The sequence below is a fragment of the Triturus cristatus genome, chromosome 11 (genome assembly GCF_964204655.1).
Source record: "Triturus cristatus chromosome 11, aTriCri1.1, whole genome shotgun sequence".
Lineage (NCBI taxonomy): Eukaryota > Metazoa > Chordata > Amphibia > Caudata > Salamandridae > Triturus > Triturus cristatus.
In genome coordinates this window covers 1,183,521,556-1,183,546,387 of record NC_140594.1, presented here as the reverse complement: position 1 = coordinate 1,183,546,387, position 24,832 = coordinate 1,183,521,556, and the positions used below count along the sequence as shown (strand labels likewise).

General features: G+C 49.2%; 1 protein-coding gene across 5 annotated transcripts in view; it reads right to left on the bottom strand.

The window, feature by feature from the left end:
• TNK2 (tyrosine kinase non receptor 2) overlaps positions 1 to 24,203 on the bottom strand; it is a 430,040-nt gene extending 405,837 nt beyond the window's left edge. For 3 of the 5 annotated variants that reach the window (XM_085635987.1, XM_085635998.1, XM_085635989.1), the window contains exon 1: positions 24,066 to 24,203. The gene's annotated coding sequence lies outside the window, so the exon portion shown is untranslated. Of the gene's footprint in view, positions 1 to 7,232; positions 7,402 to 7,604; positions 7,625 to 24,065 lie in introns of those variants that run through there. The other 2 variants (XM_085635992.1, XM_085635990.1) reach the window with 2 other exon arrangements.
• Between the last annotated feature and the right edge of the window lie 629 nt (positions 24,204 to 24,832).

Here is a 24,832-nt window from a genome sequence, read left to right as displayed (position 1 = left end):
GGTGATTGGTTGTAAAGTCAACCTTATAGACCAGCTATCCTAGTGGTAGCATGGACAAGAGCAGTCTTAGGCTAAACTCTGAATGGCATGTGAAGCCAGCTGTGATACCATATATAATCCCTTGAATACCAAATGAAAGGACACCACAACAGATATATATATAAAATAAAGTGTATTTTTTCTAGTCAAACCCTCAGCACTCTTTATGAGATTAGAGGTAAGTACAACACAGTCTTATTTAAGCATACATTAAGTCACACAGGTAAGTAATACAGTTAGGCCCTAGGGGCCACGCAAACCATATACTAAGTAAGTGGTATAAGGACCACTGTCACGGAAATAGAATAGGCCTAGGCCTAGGGAATCGCTGGGGCTACACTACACTAGCGTTAGTTAGGAAGTGGGAGGCCCACGGGATTCGTGTGCAGAGTGGAAACACTCACGCGTAATGCGTAAAAGTCAATAGCAATAGTACAGTTTAGAAAACGGTAGATTTAGGACACTTCCGGAGTAGCTAGGAAGTTGAGACTTGAAAACTAGACACTAGGATAGTCACTATCCTGTTGAGCACCGGAGTACCCAAGTTACCTAGCCCACAGGCTGCGGGTGCATAGGGGTGAAGATGCGTCGTTTTCGTCGTCGACTCCTATGGATGCCTGAAGAAAGTTGCTGACAGGCAGCCAGTGAAGAGTGTCCGGTGGATCCCAAGGCTGGGATCAAGAAGAGAGGAAACCTGCAAGCAGAAGGGACAGAGTCAAGGTCACTAGCCAGTGACCACGTGGAACCAGGAAGGAACCAGGCGATGTCGTGAAGATTGCAGGTGAAGGTGAAGCTTGTCGCTACAGCCAGGAGGACCAGGAAGCGTCGAGGACGACCAGGACCAGGAGGCGAGCTGTCCCACGAAGGCTCTTGCTGTCGGCGGCGTCGAAGTTGGACTAGGACTCACCAAGCCTTGGCAAGCGGAACCCACGAAGAACGGAGGACTTGCTTCTGGTTCAGACCAGGAAGGTCTGGGGTGCTTCTTCTTTGCAGAGAAGCGGGAGCCAGTCTGGAGGAGCCAAACCAGCGCAGAAGATTTCAGGGAGCGTCGTCACAAAGGCCACTAGCCAGCGGGCAAGCAACCGGACAGACGCGGCAAGCAGGAAAATGCAGAAGGGCCCCACGCAGGACTCGTGGAGTGTGGGGGGCTGATCTTCGGTGCAGATGGTGCTTGGGGTTGGGGCTTCTCAATCCCCGGTGCACAACTTCGAGGGTACCTCAGAAGCTGCGCTTTAAGTTACTAGCCACTTTTTCCAGGTAGCCGGTCCCACGTCGCTCGTCGCCTCCACGGATCTCAGCTTTGCTGTCGATGTGGATCAGGGTCGGAGAAGTCTGGAAGTCAAGGCTCTGGTCGGGCTCTGCAGTCGGTTCCTCGTAGAACGTGGGCAAAGCAAAGGGTAGTCTCTTGATGGTGCCTGTTTGCACAGGGTAGCCACTCCTTGGCTACAAGGGAGATTCTTCAGTCTTCTTCTTTCGTCGAATGTCGAAGGTCCAGTTTCTGTTCAGTTTTGCAGGTTCAGGATAATCTAAAGTCTTGAGGCCCAACTCCCACTCTTATACTAATCTGGGGGGCTGGGATACCTGCTAGGTCACGCCTTATGGGTGGGACCTGGGAGGGGGTGGTTACACCCACTTCCCTTTGTCCAGTTTCGCGCCAGAGCTGGGGCTGGAGTGCCCCAGCGCCGGTTTGAACTGGACTATGCAAGCAACACCTTGTGTGCCCCAGGCATGTCTCATTCCTTTCAGCCCACCCTGCCCCAATACACTAAAGGCTGTCTGGGGAGGTGCTAGCACCTCCCCAAGCAGGAAACCTATTGTCCAGGCCTCCCTGGCTGGGATCACTCCCAGCAGCAGGAGGTCAGACTTGTGTCTGTGGCAGCAGCATCCATTTTGTGATGCTGAGGCTTTGGTTAGAGTTAAACAGCAAAGTAGGATTTTAACATGTCTCCCTCTCTAGAAGGGAGGAATAATATCCTCATCACCAGAAATGGTATGGGGGTATTATTCCAAAGTGTTAGACACCTTACACGACATGTTTTGATAAAGCCAAACCATAGTTACCATAACCGTTTAAGATTATAAGACACTTTAAGAGTATATGGTAGGCTATATCATAGAACAGCTATAAGGACATGGTTCCGAAAGCTGCAGACAGGCTCAGCTCATGCTAGAGCACCATCTCACATGTTACCAAGCACTCTGCCTCCAGGATTGTTAAGGCCTGCCATAGGAGTGACTGATAGGTACACATGTGTCTATATATAAGGGTAGATATAGGCATACTATATCTAAGCAAGGGGTGATTACACGACCTTGCCCCAGCTGAGTGATCAGCCAGTTGTGTCTGATTGGAAGGCCAGACCAGGGGTGGCATAATACATGCTGCAGCCCCTGGGAGGCCTAGGGTACACCTATGCCCTGGGTACCTAGGGTACACTGTACAGGGTCCAATAAGGTGATCCTTACCAATTGGTTATGTACCTAGGGTACATGGAGTCCATTTTAAAGAGAGAGCAGACAGCCTGAGACCCTGAATGGCAGGATCTCAGGCCAACTAAGTCGAAAAACCAGCTAGACACTAGGCAAAAAGTTGGGGGTAACCATAGTCAGATATCCACCTTCCTACAAGGAGCGAATATTTTACACCCAAACCAATCGGGTTTCAGATCGCAGCACTCGACTGAATCTGCCCTTTTATTCACGGCTGAATCCCTGAAAGCTGTGTCTTTGACCAGGGGAAACACGCCGTGTTGGTTGTTCTGGAACTATCAGCGGCCTTCGAAACGGTCTCACACGACATCCTCCTAGACCGTCTCGAATCCTATGGCACCTCCCATCTTGCGCTGGCCTGGTTAAGGTCGTTCCTCCAAAACCGAAGGCAAGTCATTACCCTTGGGCAATATCAGTCAGCAGAAAAACGTCTGCTCGCCAGGGTCCCACAAGGTTCCATTCTCAGCCCAGTTCTTTTCAACGCATACATGGCCCTACTAATCAGGTTCATTTCGTCCTTCAACATCGAGACCATATCATATGTTGACGTCACTCAGCTGGTATTGGTCCTAGACAAAAATACTACACTGCCTGAGGAAAACCTCCGCCACTGCCTCACAGCTGTCTTCCACTGGATGGAGACAAACCACCTGAGACGCAACTCCGAAAAAACAGAAATCATGCCATTAGGGAAGAGTAACAACTTCTGCCCCAGTCAATGGTGGCCAGCGGATACCCCCTCTCCCCTTAATACCGTAACATCCACCAAACACTTGAGGGTCAGATTCGACTGCCTTGTCTTTTCATCGACAGGCACCATCTCTAGCTGGCACCTGCTTTCACTTAATCAAACCACTAAAAACTTTTTTGATCTCCTTCCTCTTTCGACAAGGCAGACGGTTGCTACAGCTTTGATCACTTCTAGACTGGACTATTGCAACAGCCTCTGTGCAGGAACCAATAAATCCGTCCTGCATAAACTTCAGATGGTTCCACACGCTGCAGCAAGATTAATACTCAAATGGACCAGGAAATCCTTCGCATCAGCCACCCTGAATACACTACACCGGCTTCCCGTCCACAAAAAAATACTGTTCAAACTTTTAATCATCACTTGCAGAAGCTTTCATGACTCTGGCCCGCAGTACATTCGATCCAGATTTACCCACCACGTACCCTGTCGCACGCTTAGATCTCCTAACGCAAACCTCTTAAAACCCCCGACATTCAAATGTATTTCCAAAGGAGCGAAATACATTGCAGGATAGGAACCATCTCCCGTGTAACTTCCGCCTCATCCAGTCAGAAATCCTTAATAGGAAGTCCCTATAAACCTAGATTTTCACCTCTTCTGATGCCCGATGTAGAGCCTTAATCGAACTCTTTCAATCCTGTCTCTCAGTAGCTGTTGCTCCATACCTGCAACTCAATTATCTATAGCGCCTTGATGCTCCTCGGAGCGACAGCTGCGCTTTATAAATACCACCTAACATAACTTAACAAGCCAGGCCAAAAGTGCCCCTCCAAAGCACAAAATAACTAAGTACCACCCCCACCCCCATACCAGTGAGCACTGAGGACCAAAGGGGGTCCACAGGGCCTGTGCTATCCCTGGGAGACCGACTCCGCCCCTTCAGAGAAAATCAGCATTTACAATGCCATTGGGTCTCACCACGCAAGAGCTATTGGGCTTGCCGATGTGTTTTAGCCATGTTGTACACCAGCCTGGCTGCTGTGCAGCATGGCTAAACGTTACTGGCATAGAGGAGAGTCGCGTGGAGTGTCGTAGAGTGGAGTGTTGTGGCATGGAGCGTTGTGTATTGGAGTAGCATAGAGTGGAGTGGCATACAGTGGACTGGTGTAGGGTGTAGTGGCATAGAGCTTTGTGTATTGAAGTGTCAGAGTGGAGCACAGTGGACTGGTGTAGGGTGTACAGAGGCACACTAAAGAGTCACAAAGTTACAGAGGAAGCGAAAGACAGGCTAAAGTAGAGACAAAGTCCTGTACAAACTCAAACAATGAGAGTGAGACACAGTCACATGTTACAAGGAGAGGCAGACAGTAGTAACTGTAATTATATAGCGCATACTACCCCTTACGGCGTGTAGCACACTACTCCGGAACCCAATGTTAGTACCATTGAGCCATAGAGTGCACAGTGTAGTAGTGTAGAGTGCAGAGACGAAGACTGCAGCGGGATAGAGTGCAGTGGCATAGAATTCAGCAGCGTACATTGCAGCGGCGTAGAGTGCAGTGGCGCAGATTAGAGTGCTGCATAGTAGAGTTCAGTGGCGTAGAGTGCAGTGGCGAAGAGTAGAGTGGCATAGAGTTCAGTGGTGAAGAGTAGAGTGGCATAGAGTTCAGTGGCGTAGAGTGCAGTGGTGAAGAGTAGAGTGGCATAGAGTTCAGTGGTGTAGAGTGCAGGGGTGAAGAGTAGAGTGGCATAGAGTTCAGTGGCGTAGAGTGCAGTGGTGAAGAGTAGAGTGGCGTAGAGTGCAGTGGTGAAGAGTAGAGTGGCATAGAGTGCAGTGGTGAAGAGTAGAGTGGCATAGAGTGCAGTGGCGCAGATTAGAGTGCTGCATAGAGTTCAGTGGCGTAGAGTGCAGTGGTGAAGAGTAGAGTGGCATAGAGTTCAGTGGCGTAGAGTGCAGTGGTGAAGAGTAGAGTGGCATCGAGTCCAGTGGTGTAGAGTGCAGAGGCGTAGAGTGGTGCAGAGTAAAGTGGTGCAAAGTAGAATATAGGGCAATAGACTGCAGTTACATAGAGTGCAGTGGGGTAGAATGGAGTGCTGCGTCGCTTGGAGTGGCGTAGAGTGCATTGGTATAGAATGCAGTAGTGAAGAGTATAACGGCGTAGAGCGCGGTGTTGCAGAGTAGAGTGTCCTAAACTGCAGTGCTGTAGAGTGGGCTTGTGCAGAGCACAGTGGACTTGGGTAAAATGTTGTGGCGTAGAGTAGAGTGCACTGGTGTCGTGTTCAAAGTATAGTGCAGGGGCGTACAATGCAGCATCATAGAATGCTGTGGTGTAGATTAGCGTGGTGCATAATAGTGTCTAGTGGTGCACAGTCGAGTGAAATGGCGTAAAGCACAGTCCATTGATATAAAAAAATTCATCCTTTATGGGTCCTGTGCCCTCAGACAACACAAGTTTCGTGGAAGGGCATCTTACCCAACAACTTTGTAAGGACTTATAAATTAGGCACCTCTCTTTCTTATGTCCTGTGACACTCAAAGCCACGACACAATCTCATGCCCGGTAAGTAATCCAAATATCCCTAGCGTATGTATGCCACAATTAAAACCGCACCCCAGCCATGCGGGAAATAAGTGTGTACACGACAGTGTTATTATACAGGGCCGTATCGTAAATACGGCCGCACTCAGTGCGTGCGAGTACACTTCATATCATTACACCGTTATCTGGGTTCACATGCAGAGGCTGCTCGCACATATCAAGTGCGGTTTCACTTACGATACGGCCCTCCGCGATATGAAGGGCCCTGACGAAGCCATGGGGCAAGACACCCATCCACGAAACACGTGTTGGCTGAGGGCACAGAACCAATAAAGAATACGTTTTTTATAACAGGCGTGGCAATCTGGAGAATACTTGTGACAATTGTGCATTTAATTTGTGTGTGCTTAAAGATTGGTTATCTGTTTATGAAACCCTAGGGTCTGTTAGGGAATGCAGGACTGACATCCTCCCTCTCAAAGCACCGCAGGAATAGAGCTACTGTAGTAGATACTGGTGTACTGTTAGTGAGCGCCAGAACACTGCAACGGCGTAGAGTAAAGTGTTATAGAGTGCAGTGGGAGAGAGTGCAGTGGTGCAGAGTAGATTAGAGTGGTGTACAGCAGATTAGCGTAGAGTGGAGGGGCGTAGAGTTGAGTGTTACAGAGTAAAGTGCATCGGTCTAGAGTGTACTGACATACAATGCAGTGGAGTAGAGTGCAGTGTTGCAAAGTGCCGTAGTGTGGAGGATGCAAGGTGTGCTAGCACACAAACTACAGACAGCTCGTTTTCAATAGAAATGACCATTGCATTTGCACAGACATACAGTTTTAGTAATAAAAATAGACAGCGCATAAACGATAATGTGCGGAAATGGCATCACCTTGGGCATCGATTTGTTTTGATCGTATTAAAGTATTTGTTTCCAGCACACTGAAGAATCTACAAAAAATATGCTTCATTTGTTCGTTCCTAATTCTGATATATTCTGAAATGCTTGCCCAGTTCATTTAAATGTTGTTGTGTGCTAGTAATAAAACCTTTCCCACCCCCTGTATCCAGCAAGATTGTCACATAAATCCTCTCACTTTGAAGTCAGAGAAAGAAAAGTAAACACCAAGCTCCCTCAAAGACAGGGACTGACATTTGACCTCGGTCTTTGAATGCACAGCAAATGTGACCAGATAAGAAAAAGATTTACAGGCCCGCCTAGAGAAAGGCGCACTCGCGGAAGAATACAAGGGCAGTTGGTGTGAAAAGCCTGTGTTCCTCGGGAGGGAAGAAATTACCCTGGACAGCAGAGACCAAATAAAGCCAGCAAATAGAAAGCCAGAAAATGTGAGTTACAAACCACAAAGCAAATAAGAAGCAACAGGTGGAATCAATTCCCAGGAAAGCTTTCTAAATATCCCCAAGATATCTTTAGCTACGCTGTCTGGCAGGCTTCGACCTAAAAATGATACGCTCACCTCATCTTTACTCCATACGCCCCTCCAGCAGCCAAGCGCTTTGAAGCAAGTGCTGTGCTACACAAGTCCTGTCATTCACGCATTCAGTTTCTAACGGTCGGCGCACGCGTCACTGAAGCCAGCTACAAAAATACTGCCTTTGCAGCGTCTGCCTCTAACCTGCATTAAACAACTAGGGCAGACTGTGCCCACGAGCAGCAGGCTGCAAAACCAAAGCGCTAGGACTTCCTCAGGAAGCACGGGAGGAGCCCCTAAACCGTGTGCGGATGTGATTTAATGGGGAGTGGAAAAGGAAGAAGGCCTTTCTTCAGATATCACCGTAGTAGGCTATAAATAAAGAGCACACACGAGGCACACCAAAGAGTTACTTACGAAGTTACAGAGGAAGTGAGAGACCAGCCGAAGAAGAGACGACGTCCTATACAAACTCAAACAACGAGAAAGAGAGAGAGAGAGAGAGAGAGAGAGAGACAAAGTCACATGTTACAAGGAGGGGCAGACAGTAGTAGTTGTAATTATATAGCGCGTATTATCCCTTACAGCGAGGAGCACACAACTCCGGAAACCAAGGTTAGTGGTTAATCTAGTGGTTATTGCGATTAGTCATGTGCTCTCAGGAAATAATTGCACGCAATTTACTCAGTTACTTTGTGATATATTAATACCAGGTAGTTATGATCATTAGAGGCACAGAAGGACAGGAAAGAAATGACGTCACACAGAGAGGCACACAGTAAGATGAATAAGTCACACACTACAACGACAGATTCACAGAAAGAGACAGAGAGACACAAAGGGACAAGTCAGAGAGTCAGTTACACACGGAGAACAGAATGTCACAAACAAAAAGACAGGCGGAGACAAAGAACAAAGGAGACACAAAGTGAAACCGCACAAGGCCATCGGAGAGACAAGTTCACAGAGGCAGAGAACAAGTCAGAGACAACGTTATGCTGCAAAGAGAAATGGAGAGAGAAACAGGTGGCAAGCGAAAGAACGCAAGTACTACGACAGAACAAGAGACTGTCACACAAAGATGGATGAAGGCGATAAGCTGAACAAGCAGGAGAGCAAACACATGGAGATGATGGACGGAGCAGTGAAACTTTTCAGACACTCACCCCATTCACAGATCTGGGTTGAATTCATCGTTCTTTAGCTCACTTCGCCACCCCAGTTCAGACACAGCTATATGGAAATTAGTCTTGACCCGGTTTCTCATGAGAACAGTCCAGCCCGAACTGCCAAGCCAGGTCTCCCCAGGACCAGAAACAAGCATCCTGGGACTGATTTTGGAGTAACACCCCTCAACAGCCAGGCTAGCTTGAATCCAGTGGCAAAGTGAGCAAGGGACCCACGTCTGGGCATACCCTGCCAACTTAGGGCGAACAAAGCTAACACAAAGAGATGATGGACGGAGCGCTGAAACTTTTCAAACACTCACCCCCAGTCACAGATCGCTCTGGGTTGAATCCATCATCGTTCTTTAGCTCACTTCACTACCCCAGTTCAGACTCAGCAATATGCAAATCAGTCTGACCCTGTACTTCATGGGAACAGTCTGGCCCGACCTGCTGAGCCAGGTCTTCCCTGGACCGGAAACAAGCATCCCGGGACCACGGTCAACAGAAAGAGGGCAGACCCAATGGGGCTCATGCGTTTGTGCAATAACCCGGATCCTCTCTCGTATTTGAGCGGGACAAGCTGTCTAGGTTCTAATTTATCGCCTAAACCTGCCATAAAGAGCCCAGGGATGTGCCATGATGACTCTTTGAAATGTTATCGTCGCGCCATCAAACTGGCCACAATTTGCTATGGTTCGCTAAGGAAGTTGCGCAAAATTCTGCCCCTCCAAAAAGAATTGTGCTCCAGGCGCTTATCCTTTCCCGCCTGGATTACGGCAACTCCCTGTATCTGGGAGCGCCGAAAGCCACGATTAATAAAATGCAGGTGGTACAGAACTGCGCAGCACGTTTACTGTGTATTTACCAAGACGTCAACCCGCGCTTCAAGCCCTGCGTCTCCTCCATTGGCTGCCGGTAGCGGAGAGGATTACCTTTAAATCCCCCTGCATCGCACACAGGGCACTGCTGGACAAAGGACCGGCGATCTCTCGGTCACTGCTCTCTTTCTATACACCTGGGAGATCGCTGCGATCCTCCAGGGCCTTCTTGGCTCAGATCCGCCTGATTAAGAGATCAAAACCAGTCGATCCTTTTCATTCAATGCATCCAGACTGCGGAACCCCCTCCCCTCTCTCTTCGAGTGGTTGAGAAGGAGCTTCCCTTCGTAAGGTACTAAAGACCTGGCTGTTGCAGAGCGCGTTCTTGTAAGTTCCTCTTTTTGTGTTGCACTGACAGCGCTGGGAGGCCCATGGGTAGCCAGGCGCTATGTAAGTGTGCTTGAATAGAACAGCTGGAATCACAAACAGTAACAGATGTGTTGACACAAAGAGGCCTGGGTAAGATCAGACCTGTGTGAGGTGACAGTAACATAGAACAGCCCAGATGTCTTGGTAACATTTGCACCAAGTGATATGTCCAGGTTGCAACACATTCTATCGATTTTAAATAAATCATAATTTCAAGAGAGGCACGAATATCTCCAGGTATAGGCTGGCAGTCTCAGCCTGATGGCACTGCCCATCTCCCGTTAGAACAGCTCTGGGCCAATAACTCCTATTATAGGCCTGGCAGTCCTCTCTGGAGGTCAGGTCCATCTTCCATTAGAACAGCTCTGGGCCAATAACTCCTATTATAGGCCTGGCAGTCCTCTCTGGAGGTCAGGTCCATCTTCGATTAGAACAGCTCTGGGCCAATAACTCCTATTATAGGCCTGGCAGTCCTCTCTGGATGTCAGGTCCAACTTCCATTAGAACAGCTCACGGCCAATAACTCCTATTAAAGGCCTGGCAGTCCTCTCTGGAGGTCAGGTCCATCTTCGATTAGAACAGCTCTGGGCCAATAACTCCTATTATAGGCCTGGCAGTCCTCTCTGGAGGTCAGGTCCAACTTCCATTTGAACAGCTCACGGCCAATAACTCCTATTAAAGGCCTGGCAGTCTTCTCTGGAGGTCAGGTCCATCTTTCATTAGAACAGCTCTGGGCCAATAACTCCTATTATAGGCCTGGCAGTCCTCTCTGGAGGTCAGGTCCATCTTCCATTAGAACAGCTCTGGGCCAATAACTCCTATTATAGGCCTGGCAGTCCTCCTTGGAGATCAGGTCCATCTTCCATTAGAACAGCTCACGGCCAATAACTCCTATTAAAGGCCTGGCAGTGCTCTCTGGAGGTCAGGTCCATCTTCCATTAGAACAGCTCTGGGTCAATAACTCCTATTATAGGCCTGGCAGTCCTCCTTGGAGATCAGGTCCATCTTCCATTAGAACAGCTCACGGCCAATAACTCCTATTAAAGGCCTGGCAGTCCTCTCTGGAGGTCAGGTCCATCTTCCATTAGATCACCTAATGGCCAATAACTCCTGGTATAATAATGAGCAAACATAAGGAGCACCCACTGCCCACTTCAATTCAGTGTCAATATTCACATGAATTCATTCCTGCTTTACAGGGTTTAATGACCTTCCAGACACTTCCATTTCATGGCATGCACCGGGTACAGAATAGTGTCCACCCAGGAGCAACCCACAGCCACACAAGCCTCCCAGGGATTCCTCACTCACCACAGAAGACGCAGCCGTCTCTCACTTCCCACAGTCAGCACTACTATCCCTCACTTTCCTTTCCCTTTTCGTCTCTACGCCTTCGGTCTGCTTGCGGATATCTGGCTCAGTTGAGACAGCAAAGCTGGTGTCTCTTAATTCGGACAGCAGAGCTTGCGCTCACCTGTTGCAAAAAGCAGAACTATGCCAGACAGGTGACAGGCACCGCCTCTGAAGACACATCCTACATAGGTGAGCACCTCACACATTGTAAGGGGAGCATGCAGAGTTAAATGTGCTCCTGAGTTACGCTATCATTCCCCTAAAATGTTTTTTTTTGCTAAACTCCCAAATGTCCATGGGGGTGTAATGACAACATAACTGTATTAAGTCCATCATATAAACTCCAATATAGCTGATTGTAAATGATAAAATCAGCATTTATTGTTCTGTCTTCTTGATGTAAACACCCATCAAATCAGCTCCACCAACGCACTTCGCCCCCACAGGGTCTTCATCAGGGCGTATCCATTACTGCCGACATTTATATATGGTATATAGGCAGGTACCTGACTACCACTCTGTTATGTACATCTAGGAAGAGGCAGGTAACAGCAGGTCTCTGGGAAAGGAAACTCCAGAAACAACTCTATTGAAACAGGGAAAATAGGAGGTCGTGGAAAGATGGGTTTAGGACTCTCACAACATCAGGCAGGGAAGATCAGACTCCATGGCATGCACTTCAGAGCAACAAAAACAGCGCAAAATAGTGGCTGACTTGTTCCAGCCACGAAAAACAATGATTGTGGACTCGGGATGCCACGTTTCCATTAGAATATAATTATCAAAGCGCAATGCACCCCAGATAAGAGACAAAGAAACAAGTAATGTAGAAGAAAGCCTCTGACAAGGGACCACCGAGGTTTGTTGGAGGGTCACAAGGCCCACTGCCCCTACACAACATCTGTGCCACAGCTGGAAGATCCCCAGACACAATCCACCCACAGGAATCCACAATAGAGAGGCAATCCACTAACCACCGGACAAGGCAGACAGGTTAGGCCAGAAAGTGCCAACGCCCAGCCAATAGGAAGGAATACTCCAGGAGCATAGCTCAGACTTCCAAAACACCCACTCACAGCAATGAGGTGCAGGAGGAAAATCTCCCACTGCATAACCTCGATGGGATCACAGCAGCAGACAGATGTCGCGCAAAGAGGCCAAGAAATTGGGAAACACTACACAAACACGTAGTAACACAACACAGTAACGTTATTATGGCACTTCCTTGGAGGAGTGTCGCAATAGCATAGGTTAAAGTGCAATGCTGCACTTCATATCCCATTTATTTTATCCATGTACTGATGTCACTCTTTAGTAACGTGTCCCTGAAGTTACTAGGAGTAGGTTTACCCCCTGCAGTAACGTGTCCCTGAAGTTACTGGTCGGAGTAGGTTTATCCCCTGCAGTAACGTGTCCCTGAAGTTACTGGTCGGAGTAGGTTTACCCCCTGCAGTAACGTGTCCCTGAAGTTACTGGGAGTAGGTTTACCCCCAGCAGCAACGTCTCCCTGAAGTTACTGGTCGGAGAAGGTTTTTCCCCTGCAGTAACGTGTCCCTGAAGTTACTGGTCGGAGTAGGTTTACCCCCAGCAGTAACGTGTCCCTGAAGTTACTGGTCGGAGTAGGTTTACCCCCAGCAGTAACGTGTCCCTGAAGTTACTGGTCGTAGGTTTACCCCCAGCAGTAACGTGTCCCTGAAGTTACTGGTCGTAGGTTTACCCCCAGCAGTAACGTGTCCCTGAAGTTACTGGTCGGAGTAGGTTTACCCCCAGCAGTAACGTGTCCCTGAAGTTACTGGGAGTAGGTTTACCCCCAGCAGTAACGTGTCCCTGAAGTTACTGGTCGGAGTAGGTTTACCCCCAGCAGTAACGTGTCCCTGAAGTTACTGGTCGGAGAAGGTTTACCCCCAGCAGTAACGTATCCCTGAAGTTACTGGTCGGAGTAGGTTTATCCCCTGCAGTAACGTGTCCCTGAAGTTACTGGTCGGAGTAGGTTTACCCCCAGCAGTAACGTGTCCCTGAAGTTACTGGTGGGAGAAGGTTTACCCCCTGCAGTAACGTGTCCCTGAAGTTACTGGTGGGAGAAGGTTTACCCCCAGCAGTAACGTGTCCCTGAAGTTACTGGGAGTAGGTTTACCCCCTGCAATAACGTGTCCCTGAAGTTACTGGTGGGAGAAGGTTTACCCCCAGCAGTAACGTGTCCCTGAAGTTACTGGCCGGAGTAGGTATACCCCCAGCAATAATGTATCCCTGAAGTTACTGGGACTAGGTTTACCCCCTTCAGTAACGTGTCCCTGAAGTTACTGGTGGGAGAAGGTTTACCCCCTGCAGTAAGGTATCCCTGAAGTTACTGGTGGGAGAAGGTTTACCCCCAGCAGTAACGTGTCCCTGAAGTTACTGGTGGGAGTAGGTTTACCCCCAGCAGTAAGGTATCCATGAAGTTACTGGTGGGAGAAGGTTTACCCCCAGCAGTAACGTGTCCCTGAAGTTACTGGCCGGAGTAGGTTTACCCCCAGCAGTAAGGTATCCCTGAAGTTACTGGTGGGAGAAGGTTTACCCCCAGCAGTAACGTGTCCCTGAAGTTACTGGTCGGAGTAGGTTTACCCCCAGCAGTAACGTGTCCCTGAAGTTACTGGTCGGAGTAGGTTTACCCCCAGCAGTAATGTGTCCCTGAAGTTACTGGTCGGAGTAGGTTTACCCCCAGCAGTAAGGTATCCATGAAGTTACTGGTGGGAGAAGGTTTACCCCCAGCAGTAACGTGTCCCTGAAGTTACTGGCCGGAGTAGGTTTACCCCCTGCAGTAACGTGTCCCTGAAGTTACTGGTGGGAGAAGGTTTACCCCCAGCAGTAACGTGTCCCTGAAGTTACTGGTTGGAGTAGGTTTACCCCCAGCAGTAACGTGTCCCTGAAGTTACTGGCCGGAGTAGGTTTACCCCCTGCAGTAACGTGTCCCTGAAGTTACTGGTCGGAGTAGGTTTACCCCCAGCAGTAACGTGTCCCTGAAGTTACTGGTTGGAGTAGGTTTACCCCCAGCAGTAACGTGTCCCTGAAGTTACTGGTTGGAGTAGGTTTACCCCCAGCAGTAACGTGTCCCTTAAGTTACTGGCCGGAGTAGGTTTACCCCCTGCAGTAACGTGTCCCTGAAGTTACTGGTCGGAATAGGTTTACCCCCAGCAGTAAAGTGTCCCTGAAGTTACTGGTCGGAGTAGGTTTACCCCCAGCAGTAAGGTATCCCTGAAGTTACTGGTGGGAGAAGGTTTACCCCCAGCAGTAACGTGTCCCTGAAGTTACTCGGAGTAGGTTTACCCCCAGCAGTAACGTGTCCCTGAAGTTACTGGTCAGGGTAGGTTTACCCCCTGCAGTAACGTGTCCCTGAAGTTACTGGTCGGAGTAGGTTTACCCCCAGCAGTAACGTGTCCCTTAAGATACTGGTCGGAGTAGGTTTACCCCCTGCAGTAATGTGTCCCTGAAGTTACTGGTCGGAGTAGGTTTACCCCCAGCAGTAACGTGTCCCTGAAGTTACTGGTCGGAGTAGGTTTACCCCCTGCAGTAACGTGTCCCTGAAGTTACTGGTCGGAGTAGGTTTACCCCCAGCAGTAACGTGTCTCTGAAGTTACTGGTCGGAGTAGGTATACCCCCAGCAGTAACGTGTCCCTGAAGTTACTGGTTGGGGTAGGTTTACCCCCTGCAGTAACGTGTCCCTGAAGTTACTGGTGGGAGAAGGTTTACCCCCTGCAGTAACGTGTCCCTGAAGTTACTGGTCGGAGTAGGTTTACCCCCTGCAGTAAGGTGTCCCTGAAGTTACTGGTCGGAGTAGGTTTACCCCCTGCAGTAACGTGTCCCTGAAGGTACTGGTCGGAGTAGGTTTACCCCCAGCAGTTACGTGTCCCTGAAGTTACTGGGAGTAGGTTTACCCCCTGCAGTAACGTGTCCCTGAAGTTACTGGTCGGAGTAGGTTTACCCCCTGCAGTAACGTGTCCCTGAAGTTACTGGGAGTAGGTTTATCCCCTGCAGTAACATGTCCCTGAAGTTACTGGGAGTAGGTTTACCCCCTGCAGTAACGTGTCCCTGAAGTTACTGGTCGGAGTAGGTTTACCCCCTGCAGTAACGTATCCCTGAAGTTACTGGTCGGAGTAGGTTTACCCCCTGCAGTAACGTGTCCCTGAAGTTACTGGTCGGAGTATGTTTACCCCCTGCAGTAACGTGTCCCTGAAGTTACTGGTCGGAGTAGGTTTACCCCCAGCAGTAATGTGTCCCTGAAGTTACTGGGAGTAGGTTTACCCCCTGCAGTAACGTGTCCCTGAAGTTACCGGTCGGAGTACGTTTACCCCCTGCAGTAACGTGTCCCTGAAGTTACTGGTCGGAGTAGGTTTACCCCCAGCAGTAACGTGTCCCTGAAGTTACTGGCCGGAGTAAGTTTACCCCCAGCAGTAACGTGTCCCTGAAGTTACTGGTCAGGGTAGGTTTACCCCCTGCAGTAACGTGTCCCTGAAGTTACTGGTCGGAGTAGGTTTACCCCCAGCAGTAACGTGTCCCTGAAGATACTGGTCGGAGTAGGTTTACCCCCTGCAGTAACGTGTCCCTGAAGTTACTGGTCGGAGTAGGTTTACCCCCAGCAGTAACGTGTCCCTGAAGTTACTGGTCGGAGTAGGTTTACCCCCTGCAGTAACGTGTCCCTGAAGTTACTGGTCGGAGTAGGTTTACCCCCAGCAGTAACGTGTCTCTGAAGTTACTGGTCGGAGTAGGTTTACCCCCAGCAGTAACGTGTCCCTGAAGTTACTGGTCGGGGTAGGTTTACCCCCTGCAGTAACGTGTCCCTGAAGTTACTGGTCGGAGTAGGTTTACCCCCAGCAGCAACGTGTCCCTGAAGTTACTGGTCGGAGTAGGTTTACCCCCAGCAGCAACGTGTCCCTGAAGTTACTGGTCGGAGTAGGTTTACCCCCTGCAGTAACGTGTTCCTGAAGTTACTGGTCTGAGTAGGTTTACCCCCAGCAGTAACGTGTCCCTGAAGTTACTGGGAGTAGGTTTACCCCCAGCATTAACGTGTCCCTGAAGTTACTGGTCGGAGTAGGTTTACCCCCAGCAGTAAGGTATCCCTGAAGTTACTGGTTGGAGTAGGTTTACCCCCTGCAGTAACGTGTCCCTGAAGTTACTGGTCGGAGTAGGTTTACCCCCTGCAGTAACGTGTCCCTGAAGTTACTGGTCGGAGTAGGTTTACCCCCTGCAGTAACGTGTCCCTGAAGTTACTGGTCGGAGTAGGTTTACCCCCTGCAGTAACGTGTCCCTGAAGTTACTGGGAGTAGGTTTATCCCCTGCAGTAACATGTCCCTGAAGTTACTGGGAGTAGGTTTACCCCCTGCAGTAACGTGTCCCTGAAGTTACTGGTCGGAGTAGGTTTACCCCCTGCAGTAACGTATCCCTGAAGTTACTGGTCGGAGTAGGTTTACCCCCTGCAGTAACGTGTCCCTGAAGTTACTGGTCGGAGTATGTTTACCCCCTGCAGTAACGTGTCCCTGAAGTTACTGGTCGGAGTAGGTTTACCCCCAGCAGTAATGTGTCCCTGAAGTTACTGGGAGTAGGTTTACCCCCTGCAGTAATGTGTCCCTGAAGTTACCGGTCGGAGTACGTTTACCCCCTGCAGTAACGTGTCCCTGAAGTTACTGGTCGGAGTAGGTTTACCCCCAGCAGTAACGTGTCCCTGACGTTACTGGCCGGAGTAAGTTTACCCCCAGCAGTAACGTGTCCCTGAAGTTACTGGTCAGGGTAGGTTTACCCCCTGCAGTAACGTGTCCCTGAAGTTACTGGTCGGAGTAGGTTTACCCCCAGCAGTAACGTGTCCCTGAAGATACTGGTCGGAGTAGGTTTACCCCCTGCAGTAACGTGTCCCTGAAGTTACTGGTCGGAGTAGGTTTACCCCCAGCAGTAACGTGTCCCTGAAGTTACTGGTCGGAGTAGGTTTACCCCCTGCAGTAACGTGTCCCTGAAGTTACTGGTCGGAGTAGGTTTACCCCCAGCAGTAACGTGTCTCTGAAGTTACTGGTCGGAGTAGGTTTACCCCCAGCAGTAACGTGTCCCTGAAGTTACTGGTCGGGGTAGGTTTACCCCCTGCAGTAACGTGTCCCTGAAGTTACTGGTCGGAGTAGGTTTACCCCCTGCAGTAACGTGTCCCTGAAGTTACTGGTCGGAGTAGGTTTGTGAAGTTACTGGTCGGAGTAGGTTTACTCCCTGCAGTAACGTGTCCCTGAAGTTACTGGTCGGAGTAGGTTTACCCCCAGCAGTAACGTGTCCCTGAAGTTACTGGGAGTAGGTTTACCCCCAGCAGTAACGTGTCCCTGAAGTTACTGGTCGGAGTAGGTTTACCCCCTGCAGTAACGTGTCCCTGAAGTTACTGGTCGGAGTAGGTTTACCCCCTGCAGTAACGTGTCCCTGAAGTTACTGGTCGGAGTAGGTTTACCCCCTGCAGTAACGTGTCCCTGAAGTTACTGGTTGGAGTAGGTTTACACCTTGCAGTAACGTGTCCCTGAAGTTACTGGTGGGAGAAGGTTTCTCCCCAGCAGTAACGTATGCCTCAAAAGACCGGACTCGCTGCAGTTATTTCACCCCCTCGAAGAATGGGGACCATAGCTGCCATGGTTTCAGATTGCTTATGTGTGACATTATCATATTTTCAGTGTACTTATGAGTGACATTCAACGACAACATATGCAACACTTAGAGTGACACTTTCATGCGAGCAAAATCAAGCAATGAAGACCAGGGAAACATATAAATATCAGAAACTAAGCCCATTTGAGCAACGAGAAACTCTTAAGAAGATCTTGAAACTGCTGCAAAGCACAAGAAATGGAAGGGCAGCAACCTAGCGCCCTTGTGACCTAATCGCACAGTAAATCAAACGTGTAACCATGATTCTATTAAATATTGCACAGCTGGCCTAAATGTTGGCCGTCTCCTGACCAGAATGAAACTAATTGTAGGATGGGACTCACTCATATGGTATTATCCAATCACAAAGCAATAATAGTAAATACCACTTAATGAGCATTGAGATCTGAATGATACCGGCAGTTGAGTGTAGAACTGCCCAGCCAGCCACGGCAGTGTCCAGCGCAGCCTGAGGAGAGCTGAGTTGAGCTCTAACAGGTGACGTTCTACATTTCATATATTTTCAAAATCAGGATTATGGTTTACTAATGGATCACTACAGACCTGAGAGTGTCTGTGACAGAGAGTAAGAGACTGCGGAACCACGTTACGGGCCGGCCATGACGAGACTCTCCGGAAGTGCCGTGGTCCATTTGTGCGGCCTCATCATCCTGTTAAGAGCCTGCAACTACCAAACAGGCAGCACAGACAGCGGTGCGAGCAGCGCTGTGGCGGGAAACCAAACTTTAAGAAACACATTTCAAACTGCCATCCGCTTGCGTCGCGGACAGCCCCCTTGTTGTAATTCCTGTCTGGGCATTTGGCAAATCATGGGCCACATTGTTGCAGTCTCCATAACACTGTTTCACATGAATGCCACTGTGAATCGAGCCAGCGAGCGCAAGCTGAGCCACACCAAAGTCCTGGCCAAGGCGACGAGTCCCACCAGGCAGAGACGATCACGATTCAAAACTTATCTCCACAAATTCACACCAGGGGAGGAAGCAGAAAGTGCAACTCACTGCACAGTGTGTGTGAAGCAGTCACAGTTGTAAGTCACGCACTCTGTTGCTCTGTCAGCAGTGCGTGGTCCGCGTTGCTTTGTTCAGTATTAATTATAGCAGCGCTCTGGCTTGATAGCTTCGGGAGGCACTATAAGTGCGTGACTTTGCATTTTAGAGCGGTGATGCAAACCCCCACACTAAAATGCGTTAGTTCAACCCCTGATGCGTGGTACTTGGCAGGGCTGGGTCACCTCCTTCAGTAATGTATCCCTGAAGTGACTAGTCAGAATAGGTTTACCCCCTGCAGTACTGTTATCTCTGAGGTAATATTATCTGCTTCACAATATGGTCACTGCAGTTGCTTCATTTCCTTGCAGCAGAACTCGCACTTAAATCAAATCCATCCTGCATTAATGTTACCACCTGCAGTAAAAGCACCATTGCAGCTATGTTCCTTCCCAGGAGTAGCGTTACCACCTGCAGTATTGTTATTCCCTGCATGAATACTGCCGCTGCAGCTACATCACCTCCTTGCAGCAGAGCTCGGACGTACAGTAAATCCACTCTGCAGTAAAGGCACCACCTGCAGCAAAAGCACCATTGCAGCTATGTTCCTTCCCAGGAGTAGCGTTACCACCTGCAGTAAAAGCACCATTGCAGCAATGTTCCTTCCCAGGAGTAGCGTTACCACCTGCAGTAAAAGCCCCATTGCAGCTATGTTCCTTCCCAGGAGTAGCGTTACCACCTGCAGTAAAAGCACCATTGCAGCTATGTTCCTTCCCAGGAGTAGCGTTACCACCTGCAGTAAAAGCACCATTGCAGCTATGTTCCTTACTAGGAGCAGCGTTACCACCTGCAGTAAAAGCATCATTGCAGCTATGTTCCTTCCCACCTGCAGTAAAAGCATCGTTGCAGCTATGTTCCTTCCCAGGAGTAGCGTTACCACCTGCAGTAAAAGCACCATTGCAGCAATGTTCCTTCCCAGGAGTAGCATTACCACCTGCAGTAAAAGCCCCATTGCAGCTATGTTCCTTCCCAGGAGTAGCGTTACCACCTGCAGTAAAAGCACCATTGCAGCTATGTTCCTTCCTAGGAGTAGCGTTACCACCTGCAGTAAAAGCATCATTGCAGCTATGTTCCTTACTAGGAGCAGCGTTACCACCTGCAGTAAAAGCATCATTGCAGCTATGTTCCTTACTAGGAGCAGCGTTACCACCTGCAGTAAAAGCATCATTGCAGCTATGTTCCTTACTAGGAGTAGCGTTACCACCTGCAGTAAAAGCACCATTGCAGCTATGTTCCTTCCTAGGAGTAGCGTTACCACCTGCAGTAAAGCAGCCCTGCAGTATTGTTATTCCCTGCATGAATACTGCCGCTGCAGCTACATCACCTCCGTGCAGCAGAGCTCGGACGTACAGTAAATCCACTCTGCAGTAAAGGCACCACCTGCAGTAAAATCACCATTGCAGCTATGTTCCTTCCCAGGAGTAGCGTTACCACCTGCAGTAAAAGCCCCATTGCAGCTATGTTCCTTCCCAGGAGTAGCGTTACCACCTGCAGTAAAAGCACCATTGCAGCTATGTTCCTTCCTAGGAGTAGCGGTACCACCTGCAGTAAAAGCATCATTGCAGCTATGTTCCTTACTAGGAGCAGCGTTACCACCTGCAGTAAAAGCACCATTGCAGCTATGTTCCTTCCCAGGAGTAGCGTTACCACCTGCAGTAAAAGCACCATTGCAGCAATGTTCCTTCCCAGGAGTAGCGTTACCACCTGCAGTAAAAGCCCCATTGCAGCTATGTTCCTTCCCAGGAGTAGCGTTACCACCTGCAGTAAAAGCACCATTGCAGCTATGTTCCTTCCTAGGAGTAGCGTTACCACCTGCAGTAAAAGCATCATTGCAGCTATGTTCCTTACTAGGAGCAGCGTTACCACCTGCAGTAAAAGCACCATTGCAGCTATGTTCCTTCCCAGGAGTAGCGTTACCACCTGCAGTAAAAGCACCATTGCAGCTATGTTCCTTCCTAGGAGTAGCGTTGCCACCTGCAGTAAAAGCACCATTGCAGCTATGTTCCTTCCCAGGAGTAGCGTTACCACCTGCAGTAAAAGCACCATTGCAGCTATGTTCCTTACTAGGAGCAGCGTTACCACCTGCAGTAAAAGCACCATTGCAGCTATGTTCCTTCCCAGGAGTAGCGTTACCACCTGCAGTAAAAGCACCATTGCAGCTATGTTCCTTCCCAGGAGTAGTGTTACCACCTGCAGTAAAAGCACCATTGCAGCTATGTTCCTTCCCAGGAGTAGTGTTGCCACCTGCAGTAAAAGCACCATTGCAGCTATGTTCCTTCCCAGGAGAAGCGTTACCACCTGCAGTAAAAGCACCATTGCAGCTATGTTCCTTCCCAGGAGTAGCGTTACCACCTGCAGTAAAAGCACCATTGCAGCTATGTTCCTTCCCAGGAGTAGCGTTACCACCTGCAGTAAAAGCACCATTGCAGCTATGTTCCTTCCCAGGAGTAGCGTTACCACCTGCAGTAAAAGCACCATTGCAGCTATGTTCCTTCCTAGGAGTAGCGGTACCACCTGCAGTAAAAGCACCATTGCAGCTATGTTCCTTCCCAGGAGTAGCGTTACCACCTGCAGTAAAAGCACCATTGCAGCTATGTTCCTTACTAGGAGCAGCGTTACCACCTGCAGTAAAAGCACCATTGCAGCTATGTTCCTTCCCAGGAGTAGCGTTACCACCTGCAGTAAAAGCCCCATTGCAGCTATGTTCCTTCCCAGGAGTAGCGTTACCACCTGCAGTAAAAGCACCATTGCAGCTATGTTCCTTCCCAGGAGTAGCGTTACCACCTGCAGTAAAAGCACCATTGCAGCTATGTTCCTTCCCAGGAGTAGCGTTACCACCTGCAGTAAAAGCCCCGTTGCAGCTATGTTCCTTCCCAGGAGTAGCGTTACCACCTGCAGTAAAAGCCCCGTTGCAGCTATGTTCCTTCCCAGGAGTAGCGTTACCACCTGCAGTAAAAGCACCATTGCAGCTATGTTCCTTACTAGGAGCAGCGTTACCACCTGCAGTAAAAGCACCATTGCAGCTATGTTCCTTCCCAGGAGTAGCGTTACCACCTGCAGTAAAAGCCCCATTGCAGCTATGTTCCTTCCCAGGAGTAGCGTTACCACCTGCAGTAAAAGCACCATTGCAGCTATGTTCCTTCCTAGGAGTAGCGTTACCACCTGCAGTAAAAGCATCATTGCAGCTATGTTCCTTACTAGGAGCAGCGTTACCACCTGCAGTAAAAGCACCATTGCAGCTATGTTCCTTCCCAGGAGTAGCGTTACCACCTGCAGTAAAAGCACCATTGCAGCTATGTTCCTTCCTAGGAGTAGCGTTGCCACCTGCAGTAAAAGCACCATTGCAGCTATGTTCCTTCCCAGGAGTAGCGTTACCACCTGCAGTAAAGGCACCATTGCAGCTATGTTCCTTCCCAGGAGTAGCGTTACCACCTGCAGTAAAGGCACCATTGCAGCTATGTTCCTTCCCAGGAGTAGCGTTACCACCTGCAGTAAAAGCACCATTGCAGCTATGTTCCTTCCTAGGAGTAGTGTTACCACCTGCAGTAAAAGCATCATTGCAGCTATGTTCCTTCCTAGGAGTAGCGTTACCACCTGCAGTAACGCAGCCCTGCAGTATCGTTATTCCCTGCATGAATAATGCCACTGCAGCTACTTCACCTCCTTGCAGCAGAGCTCGGACTTGCAGTAAATCCACCCTGCAGTAAAGGCACCACCTGCAGTTATTTTCATTCCTAGGAGTACTGTTACCCACTGCAGTTAAGTTGTCCTATAGTAAAGTTACTTCCTTCAGTGATAACTGCTGTGGTTTTATTTCCCATCTGTGGAACACTGTCACTCACTGCAGGGCTATTCTCTACCGGCAGTAACAGTCCACTTCCACTCATTGGAATCAGCTGCCCCCGCTCCCCCCTCCCAATCACACGTTGCTATGTCATTACCTCTATGGCTATATAAATACCACATACATTCTATGGTTACTACACTTCTTTGAAGGCGTCTCATCGCGTGCAGTAATACCCACCTCTAGTAATTTTCCATTTGAAGGAATGGTACCACTGCAGTTATTGCATGCCCTAGGAGCAATCTTACCCTGCAGTAAAGTTACCCTCTCATGTCTTAGCACCACTACAGTTATCTCTCTGCCCTAAAGTAGTGTTAGATCCTGCTTCAACATTGCCTCTGCCCACAATAATGTGTGCAAGTGCAGTTAGCTCACTACCGTGGCGTGGCATTACCCCATTATGAAATTTGTTCCATAGTATAGTTACCCCATACATTAACAGTACCACTAGACTTACTTCATTTCCTCGGAGCAGTGCTACCTCCAGCAGTAATGTCACTGATGCTTTAAATGGGCCGATGCTATCAGATCCTCATACCGGAACTTCTTTATTTCGAGCAGGAGAGTCCCTGCACTTCTCAGCAGAGGAACAATGCTTTTAGTTGGGGAGTACCTGCACTTCTCAGTAGAGGAACAATGCTTTTAGTTGGAGAGTACCTGCACTTCTCAGTAGAGGAACAATGCTTTTAGTTGGAGAGTCCCTGCACTTCACAGCAGAGGAACAATACTTTTTACTGGAGAATACCTGCACTTCTCAGCAGAGGAACAATACTTTTTACTGGAGAATACCTGCACTTCTCAGCAGAGGTACAATACTTTTATTTGGAGAGTATCTGCAACGGTCAGCACAGAAACAATACTTTCAGTTGTACAGTACCTGCACTTACCAGCAATGGCACAATGCTTTTAACTGGACAGTACCTGCACTTCTCAGCAGAATAACAATGCTTTTAGTTGGAGAGTGTCTGCACTTCTCAGCAGAGGAACAATACCTTTAACTGGAGAGTGTCTGCACTTCTCAGCAGAGGAACATTGCTTTTAGTTGGAGAGTCCCTGCACTTCTCAGCAGAGGAACAATGCTTTTAGTTGGAGAGTACCTGCACTGCTCAGCAGAGGAACAATGCTTTTAGTTGGAGAGTACCTGTACTTCTCAGTAGAGGAACAATGCTTTTAGTTGGAGAGTCCCTGCACTTCTCAGCAGAGGAACAATGCTTTTAGTTGGAGAGTACCTGCACTTCTCAGTAGAGGAACAATACTTTTAACTGGAGAGTACCTGCACTTCTCAGCAGAGGAACAATGGTTTTAACTGGAGGGTGTCCGCACTTCTCAGCAGAGGAACAATGCTTTTAGTTGGAGAGTATGTGCACTTCTCAGCAGAGCCTGCACTTCTCGCATACAAGCAGGTGCTCCGGTACAGGACACCTGCACTTCTAGTGTTCCATGTTGAGCACAGCACGTCCCCAGCACCTGCAGCGCCTCCCAGGCTGCAGCCCCCCTTGCATCTTGCAGTGCAGCTCAGCTACAGAGTGCAGAGTGCAGTGACCCCCCCTTACCTGTCAGTCCCCACCGGCCCGTGCTCCCGCCTCGGCCCCCCTCCACGGTGCTCTCCGAGCCCTGAACCTGCACAGCGCGAGCCTCTCTTCTCCTGCGGGTCCCGCAGTGCCACTGCGCACGCGCGCGCTGGCCCACACCATCCGGGGACGCGCACACGCACTGGGCTGCCAGGCGCCTCCGCTCACGCATGCGTGCTGCACGCCTCACGCGGCGCTCGCGCGCACGCCTTGACACTCTGTACGCATGCGCAGACGCAGGTTTTGTAAAGTTTTTAAAGGGACAATACTTCCAAAGACAGTGTGTGTTTTTTTGTCTCTGTTGGAGGCGCTCTTGTCCCAGATGGGAAATGGAAATGTTAGTTTGAGAGAAGGGGCCTCATCTAACCATTCGCGTAGTTATGTGACACAGAGGGCCTCTGTCGTCAGTAGTTTCAGTGTACTAAACATTTTGTATAGCGCGCCAAAGCCTAAAATGTGGCGCTGGAAATGGGAAAAAGCTCTCATAAACTGGGCCAGGGAGTGGAAAGGAAGCGTAGTCATGAAAAGCAGAATCTGTCTGTCAATTTATAAATTTGTTTTTAATACTGACACAAGGAATTGGCAAATGGGCACGTGACAGTTAACCGGTTTTTAATTACTTCATTGGTCACAAGCGGACTACATTTTTTAAAATTTTAGGTGCTAATGCGCCTGCTGCAGAAATCTTTGTATGCTCAGCATTTTCAGGAACTAATGATAATAATGGTACGATAACCCAGGTGGTTAAT